At 36.1% G+C, this 17435-nt stretch overlaps 1 non-coding gene across 1 annotated transcript; it reads right to left on the bottom strand.

Moving 5' to 3' along the window:
* Positions 1-727: 727 nt before the first annotated feature.
* LOC141699479 (small nucleolar RNA R71) lies at positions 728-834 on the bottom strand. The gene has a single exon (XR_012565940.1). It is a non-coding gene; the product is annotated as a small nucleolar RNA R71 (small nucleolar RNA).
* Between the last annotated feature and the right edge of the window lie 16601 nt (positions 835-17435).

The raw sequence follows: 17435 nt of genomic DNA, 5'->3' as shown, positions 1-17435 counted from the left end.
TATTTAGTATAATCTCTTAGTTTAATCAAAACCCAAACTGTTATTTATCTTAGTATTGAACGATAGCCATATCATTGTTGCATAAGTGCATAAATTGAACTTAACCTAAACCAGTCTATGTGGGAACGAACTAGAAAGAATTCTATATTACTTGTGAACGCGTATACTTGCGTATAATTTTAGCGCGTGTTTTCATCCTAACAAGTTTTTTGGCGCCGCTGTCAGGGGCTCGTTGTTAATTTTAGTTTATGTGCTTGACATCAATGGTCATTAAAGTTCACTGACTCGGATTCTTTTACTTTCACGATTTACTTGTTTGTGTTTTAGGTACTCATTACAATGGGAGAACCAGCAGCGAATTTGAAGGCTTTGATGGATTATTCTCAACCAAAGATCAATGATATTCAGTATAGCATTGTCAGACCAGCCATCGCGGCTAACAATTTTGAAATCAATCCTGACACAATTCAGATGGTACAGAATTCAATCTAGTTTGGGGGTTTTCCAAAAAAGATCCTAATATGCATATTAGGGATTTCATCAAGATATGTGACACCTTCAAGTTCAACAATGTTTATGAAGATACTGTCAAGCTGAGACTTTTCCCTTCTTCTCTGAGGGATAAAGCTAAGTGTTGGTTACACTGTCTACCACCAGGCTCTATTACTACTTGGGAAGATCTTGCTCAAAAGTTTCTTACTAATTCTTCCATATGGCAAAGACAGCTGCAATCAGAAACGCTCTTACTCAATTTGTGCAGCAATTGGGAGAGTCTTTATGTGAAGCTTGGGATCATTATAAGGAGATTCTAAGAAAGTGTCCTCATCATGGGATGCCTGACTGGATGATTATCAACTGCTTTTATAATGGCTTGGGAGCACAGTCTAGACCCATACTTGATGCAGCATCAGGAGGAACCTTATGGGCTAAGAGCTACGATGAAGCTTATGAGTTGATCGAACTGATGGCTGCTAATGAATACCAGAACCCTTCTCAAAGACTACCTCAAGGCAGGATAACAGGAATTCTGAAGGTGGATGCAGCTACTGCTAAAGCTGCTCAACTTAAGGTTTTAACAATGAAGGTGGATTCTTTGGCTAATTATGGGGTTAATCAGATTACAAGCGTCTGTGAGCTTTATGCTGGTGCGCATGAGATGGAGAAGTATGCTATATCTAGTGAATCAGCTCAGTTCCTGAGCAACTTTCAGAGGCCACAGCAACCAGTTCTAGCCACTTATCATCCCAACAACCGCAATCATCCTAACTTCAGCTAGAGCAACAATCAAAATGTGGTGCAACAGCCTTATCAGCAGTATGCAGGAAAGCAATTCAACCCTCCTGGTTTTCAACAACCGCAATATGCACCAAGACAATAACTCCAACTTTAACAATCTAATGAAAAATCTGAATTGGAGGAGTTGAGGCTCATGTGCAAGAGCCAGGTGGTTTCTATTAAGACCTTGGAGAATCAAATTGGGCAGATTGTCAATGCCTTGTTGAATCAACAACCTTTAACACTCCCTAGTGACACAGAAGTTCCAGGCTAGAAGGAAGCAAAAGAGCAGGTTAAAACAATTACATTAAGGTCTGGAAAGTTTGCAAGCCCCAAAAAATCTCATGTTTTAGAAGATGAAATTGTGGCTGAAGAAGATGTGCAGAAAGAAGCAGAAGTGGAAACAATGAAGAAAACTGTAGAACACACTCCTCCTGAGGGTAATATAAGGGAGAAACAGGTATATCCTCCACCTCCTTTTCCTATGAGGCTGTAGAAGCAAAAGTTGAATAAGCAATTTGCTAGTTTCTGGACGTGTTTAAGAAGCTTCATATTAACATACCTTTCGCTGAAGCTCTTGAACAGATGCCTAGCTATGCTAAATTTATGAAAAGGTATTCTCTCTCAGAAAATAAAGCTCGATGACTTAGAGACCGTTGTTCTTACGGAGGAATATAGTGATGTGCTGCAATACAAGTTGCCTCCAAAGCTTAAGGATCCTGGAAGCTTCACTATTCCTTACACCATCGGAAAATTATCGTTCGACAAGTGTTTATGTGATTTGGGAGCTAGCATCAATCTGACGCCTTTGTCTATCTTCAAGAAGTTGGATCTACCTGATCCAAAGCCTGCATATATGTCCTTATAGTTGGCCGATCGTTCTATTACATATCCACGAGGCATTGTGGAGGATGTCTTGGTCAAAGTGGACAAACTCATTTTTCCTGCTGACTTTGTAATTCTTGATTTCGAGGAGGATAAAAAAATTCCCATAATCTTGGGAAGACCATTCTTGGCTAATGGCTGATCCTTGATAAATGTGTAGATAGGTGAGCTCACTATGCGAGTACTGGATCAAAATATGACGTTTAATGTTTTCAATGCCATGAAATTCCCTACTGATAAAGAGGAGTTCTTAAAAGTGGAATTGGTCGATTCTGTGGTTATTTCAGAACTTGATCAAATGCTAAGGTCTGATGGCTTAGAGAAAGCCTTGATGGGGAATTCAGATATTGAAGATGATGAAGGTGATGAGCAGTTGCAGTATTTGAATGCTTCTCCTTGGAAGCGAAGGCTGGATATGCCTTTTGAATCTCTTGGAATATCTGAACTCAAAAATGCTGAGGGGCGTCTCAAGCCATCTGTTGAGGAAGCTCCTACACTCGAGCTTAAACCTTTGCCTGAATACTTGAGGTATGTGTTTTTAGGTGATGCATCTACTTTTCCTGTTATTATTGCATCTGGCCTTTCAGGTAGTGATGTGGAAAAACTCTTGAGAATTCTGAGAGAGTTCAAGTCGGAAATTGGATGGACTATAACAGATATCAAAGGAATCAGCCCTTCTTATTGCATGCATAAAATTCTACTAGAGAAAGTAAGTAAGCCGACTGTTGAGCAACAAAGAAGGCTAAGTCTGATCATGAAGGAGGTCGTGAAGAAGGAAATTCTTAAGTGGCTAGATGCAGGCATCATTTATCCTATTTCTGGCAGTTCTTGGGTGAGCCCAGTTCAGTGTGTGCCAAAGAAAAGAGGCATCACCATGGTTGCTAACGAAAATAATGAGCTCAGTCCTACTTGAACAGTCATGGGGTGGAGAGTTTGCATGGATTACCGGAAGCTGAACAAGGCCACGAGGAAGGATCATTTCCCTCTTCTTTTTATTGATCAGATGCTTGACAGATTGGTTGGGCATGAATACTATTGTCTTCTGGATGGCTATTCGGGTTATAATCAGATATGCACCGCTCCAAAAGATTAGGAAAAGACTACCTTCAATTGTTTATTTGGTATTTTTGCCTTCAGAAGAGTTTCTTTTGGGTTATGTGGTGCACTAGCCACATTTTAGAGATGCATGATGGCCATCTTCTCTAACATGATTGGTCAGAATGTGGAGGTGTTCATGGACGATTTTTCTGTGTTCGAGGATTCTTTCGACGAGTGCTTGCAAAATCGTGGCGCAGTTCTTAAAAGGTGTGTTGAGACCAATCTAGTTCTCAACTGAGAGAAATGTCATTTTATGGTGCAACAGGGCATCATTCTTGGGCACAAGGTCTCTAGTAAAGGTCTTGAGGTAAACAAAACCAAGGTGGGGGTCATTAAAAACCTCCCTCCACCAATTTTTGTTAAGGGAGTCCACAGTTTTCTTGGTCATGCGGGTTTCTATCGGCGGTTCATCAAGCACTTCTCTAAAATCTCTTAACCATTGTGAAATCTATTAGGGAAAGATGTCCCTTTCAAGTTTGATGACGAGTCTCTAGCTGCTTTTGAGAGCTTAAAGAAGAGCTTGATCACGACACCTGTCATAACTGCACCTGATTGGAATGAGCCTTTTGAAATGATGTATGATGCGAGTGACTATGTAGTTGGAGCAGTTCTTGGACAAAGGAAGAACAATATATTTCATGTGGTCTACTATGCTAGTAAGACCCTTAATGGTGCTCAACTGAACTACACTACTACTGAGAAGGAACTCTTAGCCATTGTCTATGGCTTTGAGAAGTTTCGATCTTATTTGCTTTGGACGAAGATGACAGTTTTCACTGATCACGCCGTGATTCGCTATCTCATCCCGAAGAAGGGCTCGAAGCCTAGATTGATTCGTTGGGTTCTTTTACTTCAGGAGTTTGAGTTGTAGATCAAGGATAGAAAAGGTACTGAAAATCAAGTTGCAGATCATCTCTCTCGGTTAGAAGATCTGAGTACAGCTTCACATGACAAGACATTGATAAATGAGTCTTTTTCTGATGAGCAATTGTTTGGGTGCAAGATGAATGTAACACCCCCAAATCCGGGGTCGGGGATCCGGGTTGTCACGAGTTCCATTTCCCTTACTAACACCCAATCTTAATAAACAATCAACTACTCTGTACTGTGACCCCATAATAAACACACACACCACAAGTTATAGTTTCAGAGATGAATATCCAAAAATAACACGAGTCAATTTATTCCAAAATTATATGCCATTACACCTTAAAAGGGTTTCTGAATAAATTTACATTTCTTTGCCATTATTACAACTGATAGAGATACATAAGTCTGGTACATCAAAAGTTGAAAGCCTAGCCTATTGGTAGTTCCTACCTCAGCCACAGCGACATCAATGCCTATAGGAAACTGCGGAATATTTCCTATCCGCTCGCGAATTGGGAGCTTGGTCCTGTTCATCTTGTCTATCTGATGTTGTGTGATGAAAGAAGAAAGCAAGGGTGAGCAACAAGCCCACCGAAATAATATGTATAATAATTAACAATATATGAGCATTCTCATAGTACTCATGAAAGTCTTGGTCAAGAAGAAATGAACCAAACTGATATCTTAATGCGACCAAGTCGCAAAATATTCAGTATATATATACATATATACTTTTCACAATCTTTGAAATCCTCTGACATGTATAATATACACAGAGTTCCAGTTTATAATTGTATAAAATATCGTTGCAAGGTGATCTGCTATATCTAACCTTGTCTCAACGTTTTTCCGAAAATCTTTGACATGCACAAGATAATCATTTACTAGATATAAGTATAAAAGATGAAGTTACAAGATACTCCAATATACTTATATCCGAATACTGCTTGAACTACCACCGTTCAAGTTATAATCAGTTTCAAAAGTTCATCACCCAGATGAGACTACAAGATAAGACTTGAATAGATTCAATCCTTGAAATATCATTATAAATAATGAAGTTACGAGATACTTCATTAAGTCCCGATATATATATATACACCTATATATATATATATATACATTTCATACACTCCTTGAAAAACTCTGTTATAAAAATTATAAACAGAGTTGCAATATCCAATGAATTTTGGAAAGGAGAAAACCTTGGCATAAACCTGATATCTTGCTGATCAGGAAAAAATACCAATAAGTCACCTTTTCTACTAGTATACGGACGAATTCCCCACTGGTCATCACCCTGGTCGCAATAGTACCTTATGCTGGACTGCCACTCAGCCACTTACGCATTTGATGGACTCCCACTGAGCCACTTACATTTTCATGGACGCCCACTGAGCCCATGTTGCTTATGCCGACTCAAATAGATGGACTTACTTCCCGAATGTTGGGTAAGTAATCAATTCATTTACCAAAACCGCAACCTTGTTGTGAATATAAAATACACCACAGAGCCGGATCCCTCTGGTTTTGAGCTAGTATTTAAATCCCCTTTAAAAGGAAGATCTTAAATATATAAAAAATGAGTTTTGGGATCCGCTCTAACTTTTAAAAATCATTTTAAAGACTCGAAAACACTTTAAAGAGTGTTTGGAGTAATGCTGATTTAATAAAGTAAATCAGTCTCAATATATTAGAAAATATCTGAATATTATTATTTAAATAATATTCCCATAAAGAATAATCTTTATACAAATAATTGAAGTAGAAGTTGTAAAACTTATACTTGAAATGAGTATTAAATAACCAAAGATATACTTATATGAAAGTACTATACGAAAGTACTATCTTTATTTGAATAATCAAAAATAAGTTTGATTATCGACACCTTATTCTTTAATAAAATAAAGAATATATTTCAGTAAATAATCGGAGTCATAGGTCCTCAAATGGATATTCAAATAATATTCATTAAATAATATAAACTGAATCATAAGTCCCCGAATGAATATTCAAATAATATTCAGTTAATAAAATAAACTGAGTCATAAGCCCTCGAATGAATATTCGAAATAATATTCATTAAATAAAATAAAAGTAGTCATAAGTCCCCGAATGAATATTCAAATAATATTCAGTTAATAAAATAAACTGAGTCATAAGCCCTCGAATGAATATTCGAAATAATATTCATTAAATAAAATAAAAGGAGTCATAAGCCCTCGAATGAATATTCGAATGATATTCAATTAGAAAAGGAGTCATTAGCCCCCGAATGAATATTTGAAATAATATTCTTTAAATAAAATAAAAGGAGTCATAAGCCCCCGAATGAATATTCAAAATAATATTCATTAAATAAAATAAAAGGAGTCATAAGCCCCCGAATGAATATTCGAAATAATATTCATTAATTAATATAAAGTTATCGAATAAACCTTATTCGATTAATAGTTTTGAAAACTACATCAATATATATATATATAAATTTTAACCATGAAAAAAAAATTGTGTGGTTATAAATCAACCACACTTCTTTCCCTTATGTCATGCTTTGGTCATCATGTGATGTCACCCTCCACACTTGTCCTCTTCTTATTGGTTTGATGACATCATCATCCCTAACCTCCTTGATTAACTCTTAATTTCTTGCCTAATGACCACTGATCTGTTATACGGTTCGCTTAACTTTCGTTTTCATTTATCGTTTGAGGGATCATATCCGGGATCTTATTACTTAGGTTTCTTTAACCTTTCTCAATACATTATATTTCTTTCATGATCCTCTCTTTTAATCCTTGAATTTAAATACTTTTTTATTCTGTTACCTTATACTCAATTCTTCCTATATCTGGTAGATTTTCGGGAAAAATCAAAGTGTTCGAATTTGGATTCTGACGATCTTTACATACACTTATTTATCATATAGAGTACTAATAATATCCCGGAAGATCAATAAAAGAACCCCTACATAGTGTGGCCTGAAAAGTTTTCTTATTCAGCATAATCAGCAAAACACTATTCATAATGGTTTCAAAAATTTCAAAAAAATTGGGGTTATTACAGTCTCCCCTCCTTAAAAGGATTCCGTCCCGGAATCTGATAGAAAATGAGTAGGGATACTTTCTTAGCATTGCACTTTCTAACTCTTACGTAATTTTCCCACATTGTGGTTCTACCATCAAATTCTGACTAGTTTGATAACTCTTCTCCTAAGCACTTGTCCCTTTTTCAGTCTATAACCCTTTCTGGTTGCTCCATATAGGTTACGTCTGGTTGCATGTCTATGCGCTCATATGCCCCTATTTATCTGTCATCCGAATTACACTTCCTTAACATTGATACGTGAAACACGTTATGACTTGCTACATGTTCGGAGCTAGGGCTAGCTCATATGCTAACTTCCCAATACGTCTTAATATATCCAAGGGTCCAACAATTTGTGGACTTAGCTTTCCTTTCTTTCCGAACCTCATCAATTCTTTTTTAAGGAAATACTTTTAACAATACAAGGTTCCCTCCTTCATACTCTTTGTCCTTTCATTGTCAAATCAGCATACTTCTTATATCCATCTTGGGCTACTCCCAGCCGTCCTCTGATTAGATCTATTATATTCTTGGTCCTTTGGACCACTGCTGGTCCGAGCATCTTGCGCTCTACAACTTCATCCTAACATAAGGGAGATCGACATTGTCTTCCCTCAAAGATCTCATAAGACGACATCTCGATACCTGACATACGATCTATTATCGTGAGAAAACTCAATCCGCGTTAAGTGATCATTCCAAATTCTTTCAAGTCTATTGCACAGACTCTCATTATAGCTTTTAGCATTAGAGCTTTTGCTTCTCAATACCCATTCTTTTCCAGTTCGTAATCGCTACTATCTTCCGTTCCTAATATTATACTGGTTACACCTTTGCTCGTTAGCATTCTATAACCTTTTAATACATGCGTCAACCTTAGTATCACAAATGTGTTTTCATTCCGAATACCACCATATTCATACTACTCCTTTTTTTAGCTGTTTCTATTTTCCAAAGTTTGATCAATCATATAGAAGTAAAAGAATTTATTGAGAGATCACTATGATCATGAACACTTGTTACATCGCATAGTTAGTACAGAAGGTGGCCAGCCTTTAGTACTTGACAAGCAATTAAACAATAGATGGTATCCTACTAGGCTTCTATCACACAGATAGATAGTCATTCGGAAATACCTCCCCTTCTGGAAGGGTTGTTCTTCTCAGCTTATATGAAATGAAAAGGAGAGAAAAGAACGAACTGAAGAGAATTGTATATATATAAAATATACAGCCACAAAATATCTGGCTTGGAATCTACCTCTGAACTATAGAGGTTTGTCATAGGAGAACAAATCATATACGTATATATATCAACATCAAGTATTATCGCATCGCATTTCACATGCTTAAATATTTTTGCTATTCCGTCCATCATTCTATGGACCCATGCTCTTCCTCGAGCTTATACACAATGACCTTTGAAACTCCCTCGACATTGAAAATCGAATCTGTGATCTCATTCTAGACATCATCGTTACTAGAATTCTATGCTTGCATCGCAACCTTCCTCGTATAGTCATACGACGCTCTATTGATAAGGAGGAATAAATATTCAATAGGTAAATAATCTACTTAATTAGTCTATTCAATGATAACTGATACATCACCATGACCCGATTAGTGGTACTCAATCTCTACATTCATTACAGTAGAACTCTCACAGTTGTCATTGTCTCATTATTCATAGACTCATTGGAGCATTACTATGGTCTACCACTGACCTACTGTAGTCATTCATTTTCCATGAAATCTTCATATCTAACCATATAAAGTCCATACCTACTTTATCGAATTCTTCTAAGGAGTTAACATAATCACCATTCATAATTCATGAAGAACACTCCAGATCCTGGCGTACATTCATGACATGAAGCAGATAAAATTGCAGAAGAGTTTCAATCAAAGCAACGATAGCAGGTTAATACCCTTCTTAATCATATGCCTTCAATAGAAGACTTAACTCAAAGGTTCGTTTAGTCCTTTTTGAAACATGGTCCTGGCTTATCTCAAGATAGTACCTTCTAAGATAGATAGCCCGCTCATGGCGATTACATGAATTAAACCTTTACCCAACTACTATTACGGTTGAGTATTGCACAGTCATCAGAAGGAATGTCAATCTTCCAAACCGTAATACAACCTTCCCGGCTTCAACCATCATCATTGTATTCCTCTCACACGAGCGCCTATAATTATCCTCTTACATTTAAAGTGTCGGCCACCTCTTTGGCCTTTCCTAATAGTAAAATTTCCTTACAATCAATGTCATTTTAACCACCTCCAACTAAATTTTCTACCTCATTTCAATCAATGCTTATGTGAAAATGCTTTTCTTAAGTCCTGGTGAGAAGAAAAAAAATCACCATTTTTTTTCCATAAGTCATTGCCTTAGTCATTAGATGTGAACATTGCCACGACTGACTCTCAATCATACTTAGAACATCTTTTATCTTAGGCCCTAATGGCCCTGAACAATTTCGACCTTTACTGGTTCGATCCATACTTTCTCGTGGTTTAATACGTGCCCCACTTGGCATCATTATAATTATGTCATATTTCCTTTATCAACATTTTTTACTCTTGAGAATTTTGAATATTACCTTTCTCCTTGTAAAACCTCTAAGGTTATCCTTGAATCGTTCCTCCTGTATTCCCTAGATACAGGGCATATCGAAATATCCTTTACTAATACTAGAACCATTGTCTATATGTTTCTGAAAAATTTCCCCACTGATACTTAAAGGTTGTTATTACCTTAATCCTTTCCAATTCATACTGTCAAAACTCATACTATCCCCATTAAGGGTGAAATGCCAACCTTTATGCATTCCCCTAAGATTCATTTTAAGTTACCGATGTTCTATCTCTAATGCCACCTTTAAAAAGGTACATGCATCCTTCCATGGATAAATCAAGTCATATATCCCTGATAAGGGTGTCTTATTCAATCATTTCCACCTCGATAGTATATGCCTAATTTCACAATAACATCTGTATTCAAAATGAGGTCAATCAATATGGCCTCCAAAAGATAACTACGGTTATCTAAGGATGTTCTGGAAGATATTGGTCGTGTTCAATGTGAACTTCTTCTTAATAATTCCGTATTTACTTTTGTTGTTTATCTCAACAGTCATCTCAATGTTGGGATATCTCTCATACCTGGCGTCTCCCTTCCTGGGTATCAAGCCACCGGTCTTACACTTCACATTCTTGAAGGTCACTTCCTTCATACAATTTTCCTAATTTCTTACTTCCTTGTCTCCTCTGTCTATCCGCATCTCAATATTTATCCTTCGAACTATCTCAAGATTTCCTCAAATCCTCCCAACTTACAAGGGATAAAATATATGTATCTCTTATTCCTTCAATCATCAACTTTAACTCATGGTGACTCACCCTCATCCTGACCATTACATACTTTTCTATTTCTATTGCTACGAGTCTTTAGGGTTTCCTCATACCCAACTCCCTTATCATTCCTCAAACTCTATTGCCTTTATATTCCTTTCCACTTCAGTTTCTTTTTATTTTCCTTTACATTACTATGGAGATACGGAAAACCGTGAGGTGGTTAGTGTCGTTTTATTATTAACTTGATATAGGAATTCTACATCAAGCTAGCTACGTAAACCAAACGCTTCTTGGGAGGCAACCCAAGCTTTTTGTACATTAGTAGGAAGAAACAAAGATAGAAGGAAGAAAAAACCAGAAGAAAATAGAAAAAAATCAGAAAAATAGAAAAAAAACAAGATACTTTTTACAGAAGCATGGTGCGCCCGCGCTAAGAAAGGGTCGGTCGTGTTGAAAGAACAGAAGCACGATGCGCCCATGCTGGGAAGTGGGGCGGCCACGCTGGAACTCCAGACACTCGGCGCGCCCGCGCTCACAGGTGGGGAGGCCACGCTGACCCCCTGAAGAATAAAAAAAATCAAAAATTCAAAACAAAAACAAGACACCAGCCGGATTTCCCTCCTTCCACTACCCTAATTCCTTCCCCTAATCAATTCTAAACACTACCCGTTATGCTTACTAACCCATAATCAAATCCCACTTCTGTTCTAAACCTAATTCTACTTATATATATACATACATCTTCATACAATCATCTCCATCGCTTTACATACTCTCAAAACCTAAATCTCTCTACACACCTTTTTCTCAATTTATCAAATTCAATGGCACCAAAGAGAGCACGCACTCAAGTTAGCAGCAACACTAACCCCGCCACTACCGATTCTTCGAGTGTTGGGGGTACGAGGCCTCGATTTATTACTCCTGAGGCTGAAACAGAGTACATAAGGCTATTATTGTTAGGTCACACAACACTGTAGAAGGGGGTTGAATACAGTGTAGAATACAATCAAATTGATTTAAAGCACAAGTAACAGAAAATAAATGTATTCGATATAACAAACTCTGTTACAATGGAACTGTTCTCTCTCAATGATGAACAAATATCACGAGAGTTGCTAGGTTACAATAAATGATCTTCTCAATGATCGTAACTCTTATAGAGTAAACCTATGTCTGTATTTATATAGACACACAGTTACAAGAGAACTTCTAGTTGATATGGAATATAATTTTGTCTCCTAAAATATATCAACCAGATATCTTATATAATTCTTCTAGTCCTCGAACTCTTTCCATGCATATCTTATTCCGTATTAGTTTCGATCTTCTTTCCTATAAATCAGCTTCCTTCCTTAATTGTTAGTCCTCTAGTACTTAAGTTATGATATCCATCTTATGATATTATCTTCTGATAATATAAGTCATGATATCCTTAAGTCCTGACTTCCAGTAAGTCCTGATTTCAGTAAGAACTGATATTTCCTGTTAGTTAAGATCCGAAAACTAAACATGAAACATATTAGACATGACATCTCAAATATATCTAACAATTATCAAAGCCAATAGCGAAGGAGAGGGGTTTTCTACCTTCGTGTAAGGATGGTAAGCTTCTTGAGATAATTTTGGAGATAGGATGGGTTTCATTTTGTGAGGCACCCGCGGTTGTGCCTATGAGTGTCGTTCGTGAGTTCTATGTAAATGCGAAGGCGGATAAAAATGGGTACTCGGTGGTTCGTGGGTTGATAGTGGACTATACTCTAGAGGCTATTCGGAGGGTGATCAACCAGCCCGAGAGACAACCTACTCAGGAGGAGTGGGTTAATAAGATAAGGGGTGATTTTGATTAGGATTTGATTATGTCTATACTGTGTGTCCCGGATACACGTTGGAAGTTCAAGAGGGGATCGAACGAGTATGCCATTTTCCCTACCTCATGCATGAACATGTTTGCTCGTGCTTGGAATTCTTTTATTTGTGCGAACATCATGCCCTCTTCTCATGTGCATGATATGACTGTGGATGGTGCAAAGTTATTGTGAGGGATTTTGCAGGGATATTATGTGGATCCCATTATTTATCAGGGTATTTTGAGGTTTTTGGGTGGCAGCACTATGGGTTTTATCCCTTATGCCTCGATTGTGACCAAGCTTTGTGTTGTTGTGGGAGTTCATTGGCCCGCACACGAGCAGCTTTAGTTACCGAGTGCCCCCATTGACAGTTCTATGATCCCAGTGATGCAGGAGTGGTTTGGTGGGAAGGATGATGAGAAGGGACTTGGGTACACCTATGAGCACTTGTCGGGTGGCCAGCCAGCCAATCAGATTTATGTTGGTGGTTCGACTCGGGCACAGAAAGCAGCATGGAGACATCAGATGGGTGAGTTCGGTTCTTCGCAGCAACAACAGCAAGAGGCAAATGATAGTGCTGGTTTGGGATCGACGAAGTATAGGCGTTTAACGAGGCTGATGGATGTGATGTATGACATCTATAGCACGTTTGCGCAGGATCTTACGCAGGCATTGGGTACAGCTTTTAGAGCCACGGGGATTGACATACAGTGGTCAGTTTTTGGAGAGGATACTATGTACCCGCCTCCTGAGACTCTATCGCGGAGGGTGATGACCATCCTAATTCCGAGTAGGTATGCCTTGATTCCTTGCTATTACCTTCACTGAGGACAGGGAAAATTTTAAGTTTGGGGGTGGTAGGTAAGGAATATTTGTGTGTGAGTCCATTTAGATGCATATTCATGATAGTTTAGTTCATATAGTTTGCATATTTGTCATGTAGTTATTTGTTTTTATTTTTGTTTTGTGTACTTGTTATCATGATAGTATGTTGCATATAGATGCATTTGCATTATATCATGATCCCTTAAGTTTGCTTTTCCTATTAATTTGTGATGTTGATTCGAGTGTAGTGATGTCGTATAGAGGAATGTTAAGTCCTAACGAATTGATTTGCATGCTAGAAACAAGAAATTTTTACCAAGTCTTATAGGTTGCTTGAGTGCTAGATCATGATCAGGGCTTGTTTGTTTGTCGAGGTTTAATCACTTGTTATGTCTAGAATAAATGTTATTCTCGTAGTGATGAAATAACATGGATTTTTAAAATTGGAGAAAAACATTTGATTTCATTGTTAGTTGTGGCTAGGCATCAAATGTCTAGTAGCCGGCTCATATTTATATGAGTAGTCTAGGGTTGAGCGAGAAGGAGTGAAACGCACTCGTTCAGAAATTGTTGAAAAAAAAAGAAATAAGAAAGAGAAAAAAATATATATGTCTTATGCATAGTTGATCACGAGTGGGCTCTTTAATACTCGAGTTATTAAGTTCTAGGGGACTTTGTACCTAGTGACCTAAGGCTTTTATAGTCTGGGATCCGTTAACCTAACGCTCACTATATGGGTATTATTGCATAAGTCTTTTGTGGACCTCACTCATTGCATGATCAAATAAGCATATATGTGTTTGTTATGTGTTATAAATAAAAGCATGAATCCTTGTATAACTCTGATAAAAAAATGAAATGTTGTCAGTCATTTTGATTTTATCGTTTATTCTGTTTATAACCCTGTGATCGCCTTGATGAGTGGTGAGTTATGATTACTGATCTAGTTGCAAGAGTATATATGTTAAGAAATTGCACACACACATTTCTGGCTTGTGAGTTGATTTGTGGGATTTGATTGAACCTTGTGCGAACAATTACATTCGTTGAGATGTTGCTCATTGGTTGGTTTAGTTAATCTAAGGGGATCGTTGCATTCATGTTAGCTACATTTATGCATTTTTATTTATTGTTTTTGAGGGTGTTATGTTTGAGGACAAGCATCGATTCAAGTTTGGGGGTGTGTTAAGTGGCATTTATGTCCACTTAAAATACTTTGTAAAGGCTCTAATTGGTGTTTTGTACTCAAGTTATTTGTGTATTTGATGTGTTTTTGTAGTGTTTTGCATTTCAGGGCATAATCGGAATGAGGAATGGTTTTATATTGTTTTTATGCTAGAAGTGTGTTAAGATGGAGCCTTGATCGTTTGCGTAAAAGAAACCAACAGTTGAAGGCAAGAAAATAAGAAATTTCAGTTTTTTCCAGAAGCTCGGCGTGGCCGCGCTACACTTGGGAGCGACCGCGCTATACTCAGAGCGACCGCGCTAGGTCGATTTTGAAGAATCCTGATTTTATTGAAAGACTGATTTTCTGGACTCCTGATTGGATGAGCTAGTATTTAAAGACTCCAAAAGACGTTTTTCATAACGGAGAGCAAGGAGATAATAACAAGAAGACCTAACAGCACAAATTCAACGAAGGAGAAGAAGAGCTTATTTTACTTGTGATTCTTTGCTTAAGTTATAATCTTGGATGCTTGTTTTCTTTATTGTTAGAACCTAATACTCTTGTTAACGTACTTTGTTATATTTATTCAGTTATTCAGACTTAGTTATTCTTATTTTATTTACCATGCTTTTATCGGAACCTGCGGTGATGATTAGTTTGAGTAAGAACTAATCGTTATCGTGGGGTTCTAACAGATTTACTTATGGATTTCAATTGTTAAATTATTTCGATACCTAAGTGTGTGGTGATTGTATGATATCCTAGTATTAGTTGTGCTTATTCGTCTTATGAGTGTCGCGAACTTATAAGATAACGTGTTAATCTCTATTGAAGCGACAGTGAATGTAGAGGTTTAGAACTTGCCATGATAGCATAGGTTCATGTATTTATTATGCATGATTCGTAGGTAGTTTTAACCTTCTTACTTGCACTATGTAATCAAGATAGATAACTTGCGCGTTAAACCTTTATGTTGTCAAATTCTATAGACATATAGGGTCTCAATATATTTGTTCTCTATTCAACTTCTATCTCTTTTATGGATGTCTGGTAGTATGGTATTCATACAACGAAAGTTGGCATTTACTAGTTTCGTGTTATCTGATTAGTTGTCATCTCCATTGCATGCTAAGATTAAGAACAATAAATTTGAATGAAGTAGTAATGAAGTCAGAATCCCATGTTTGTCTCATATAAGTAATTCAACCTCAATTCTCTTAGTTAATGCTATTTAGTATAATCTCTTAGTTTAATCAAAACCCAAATTGTTATTTGTATTAGCATTGAATGATAGCCATATCATTGTTGCATAAGTGCATATATTGAACTTAACCTAAACCAGTCTATGTGGGAACGAACTAGAAAGAATTTTATATTGCTTGTGAACGCTTATACTTACGTGTAATTTTAGCACGAGTTTTCATCCTAACACTAGGCATCATAAGTATCTATCAATATTCAATCTTATATTATTCTAATCGTCACATAGACGTCATAAGCTTTTATCTACCCTTCGTTTCGCCCAAATCCGATTTACAGATTTAAAGTTATGACCAAAACAGTTTAACAATAAACATATAGGCATATAATACATCAATCAGATAGCGCATACCATATAGCATGCAAGGTATTTGATAAAAATAATTTTTCAAAGAAGATTCGGGGTTAAAATGTTTTTTGGAGTATTTAATACGAATTTTTGAACATTTTTCGGAATTAAAACGGATCAAAGAATCATTTTATAAACAATTAACAGGGTTTGAATACCCGAATCTGACTTTAAAATCATTTAATAATAATTATCAAGCCTTGAACATAATTTAAAATAATATTTTAAAGCTCGAAACTATTTTTCTGAATTTGTAAATCAAAAGGAATAATCAAATCTAATTAAATAATCAATTGAAATTAATTAATAATTAATTAAATCAATTAATCAATTAACATTTAAATTAATTGAGCAATTAAATAATTAATTACTAACTAAAATTAATTAAATAAATAATTCAGATTTATTTTTGAATTAAAAATAGTTTTCAAAATTAAAATAATGATTTTTGGAATTTTAAATAATTAAAAAAAAATTTGGGGTTCACAACACACACACACAATATATAAACATATATATAAAATATTATAAGCAATGACCCTTCTTTACACAACCACGGATGGCAACAGGTTAAAGTATAAAAACAAGTTGTAACATCCGGGATATAGCGTGTAATTATTTTTTTATCAATAAATGATTATTATATGATTATTATGTGAATTTTGGTGGATTATCTGATGACTGATATTGATATTTGGATGTTTATGTGATAAAGTGTAAGTATTTTGATTTTTAGTATGTCCAGATTAAAGTATAGATAATTAAGGTATTTTTCTGGTAATTTTTGGATTGTTATATGATTTTATAAGGATTTATAGAATTATTAATTATTTTCTGTACAATTATAAAACTATTTTATGAAGCAAGGAATCATCCAACTTCAACCATTTTTGCGTTTTACAACCCGAAACTCTTCGAAAAACTCCTTCTTAACCTAATCTGACTATTCCGGACATTTTCCGTGTTTTAACCTTTTCAATCCGGAGTATGGTTTGACCCGTACGCGTCCTAGCGCAAAATTTTCGATACCTTAATCATTTTTATAAACCAATAAAACCCGTATTATCGAAAGATGGGATGTTATTACATTATTTCGTATAAAGTGTTTTATAAGAAGCCCGGTTTTGATAATTATCCAAAACAGGTATCAAATTGGATCGTTTTTGCAGTTACTTAGCGGCTAAGTAACCTATTTTTTGATCTGATACGATCCGATGAGTATTAATTTTTCATAAATATAAATAGCCTTTTTCTTATTTCATTTTATTTATAAAATAATAATCGAACAGTTTAAACATAGAAATTACAGAGAAAAACCCGTAAAACCGTCACGTTCTTGAGAATCAAATCCAAAAACGAAAGCGTTGCTGAACTTGGAATCACGCGTGCCATATACCGAATCGAAGCTCTCG

The sequence above is a fragment of the Apium graveolens genome, chromosome 11 (genome assembly GCF_009905375.1).
Source record: "Apium graveolens cultivar Ventura chromosome 11, ASM990537v1, whole genome shotgun sequence".
Taxonomy (NCBI): domain Eukaryota; kingdom Viridiplantae; phylum Streptophyta; class Magnoliopsida; order Apiales; family Apiaceae; genus Apium; species Apium graveolens.
This window is presented reverse-complemented; position numbering and strand designations above follow the sequence as displayed.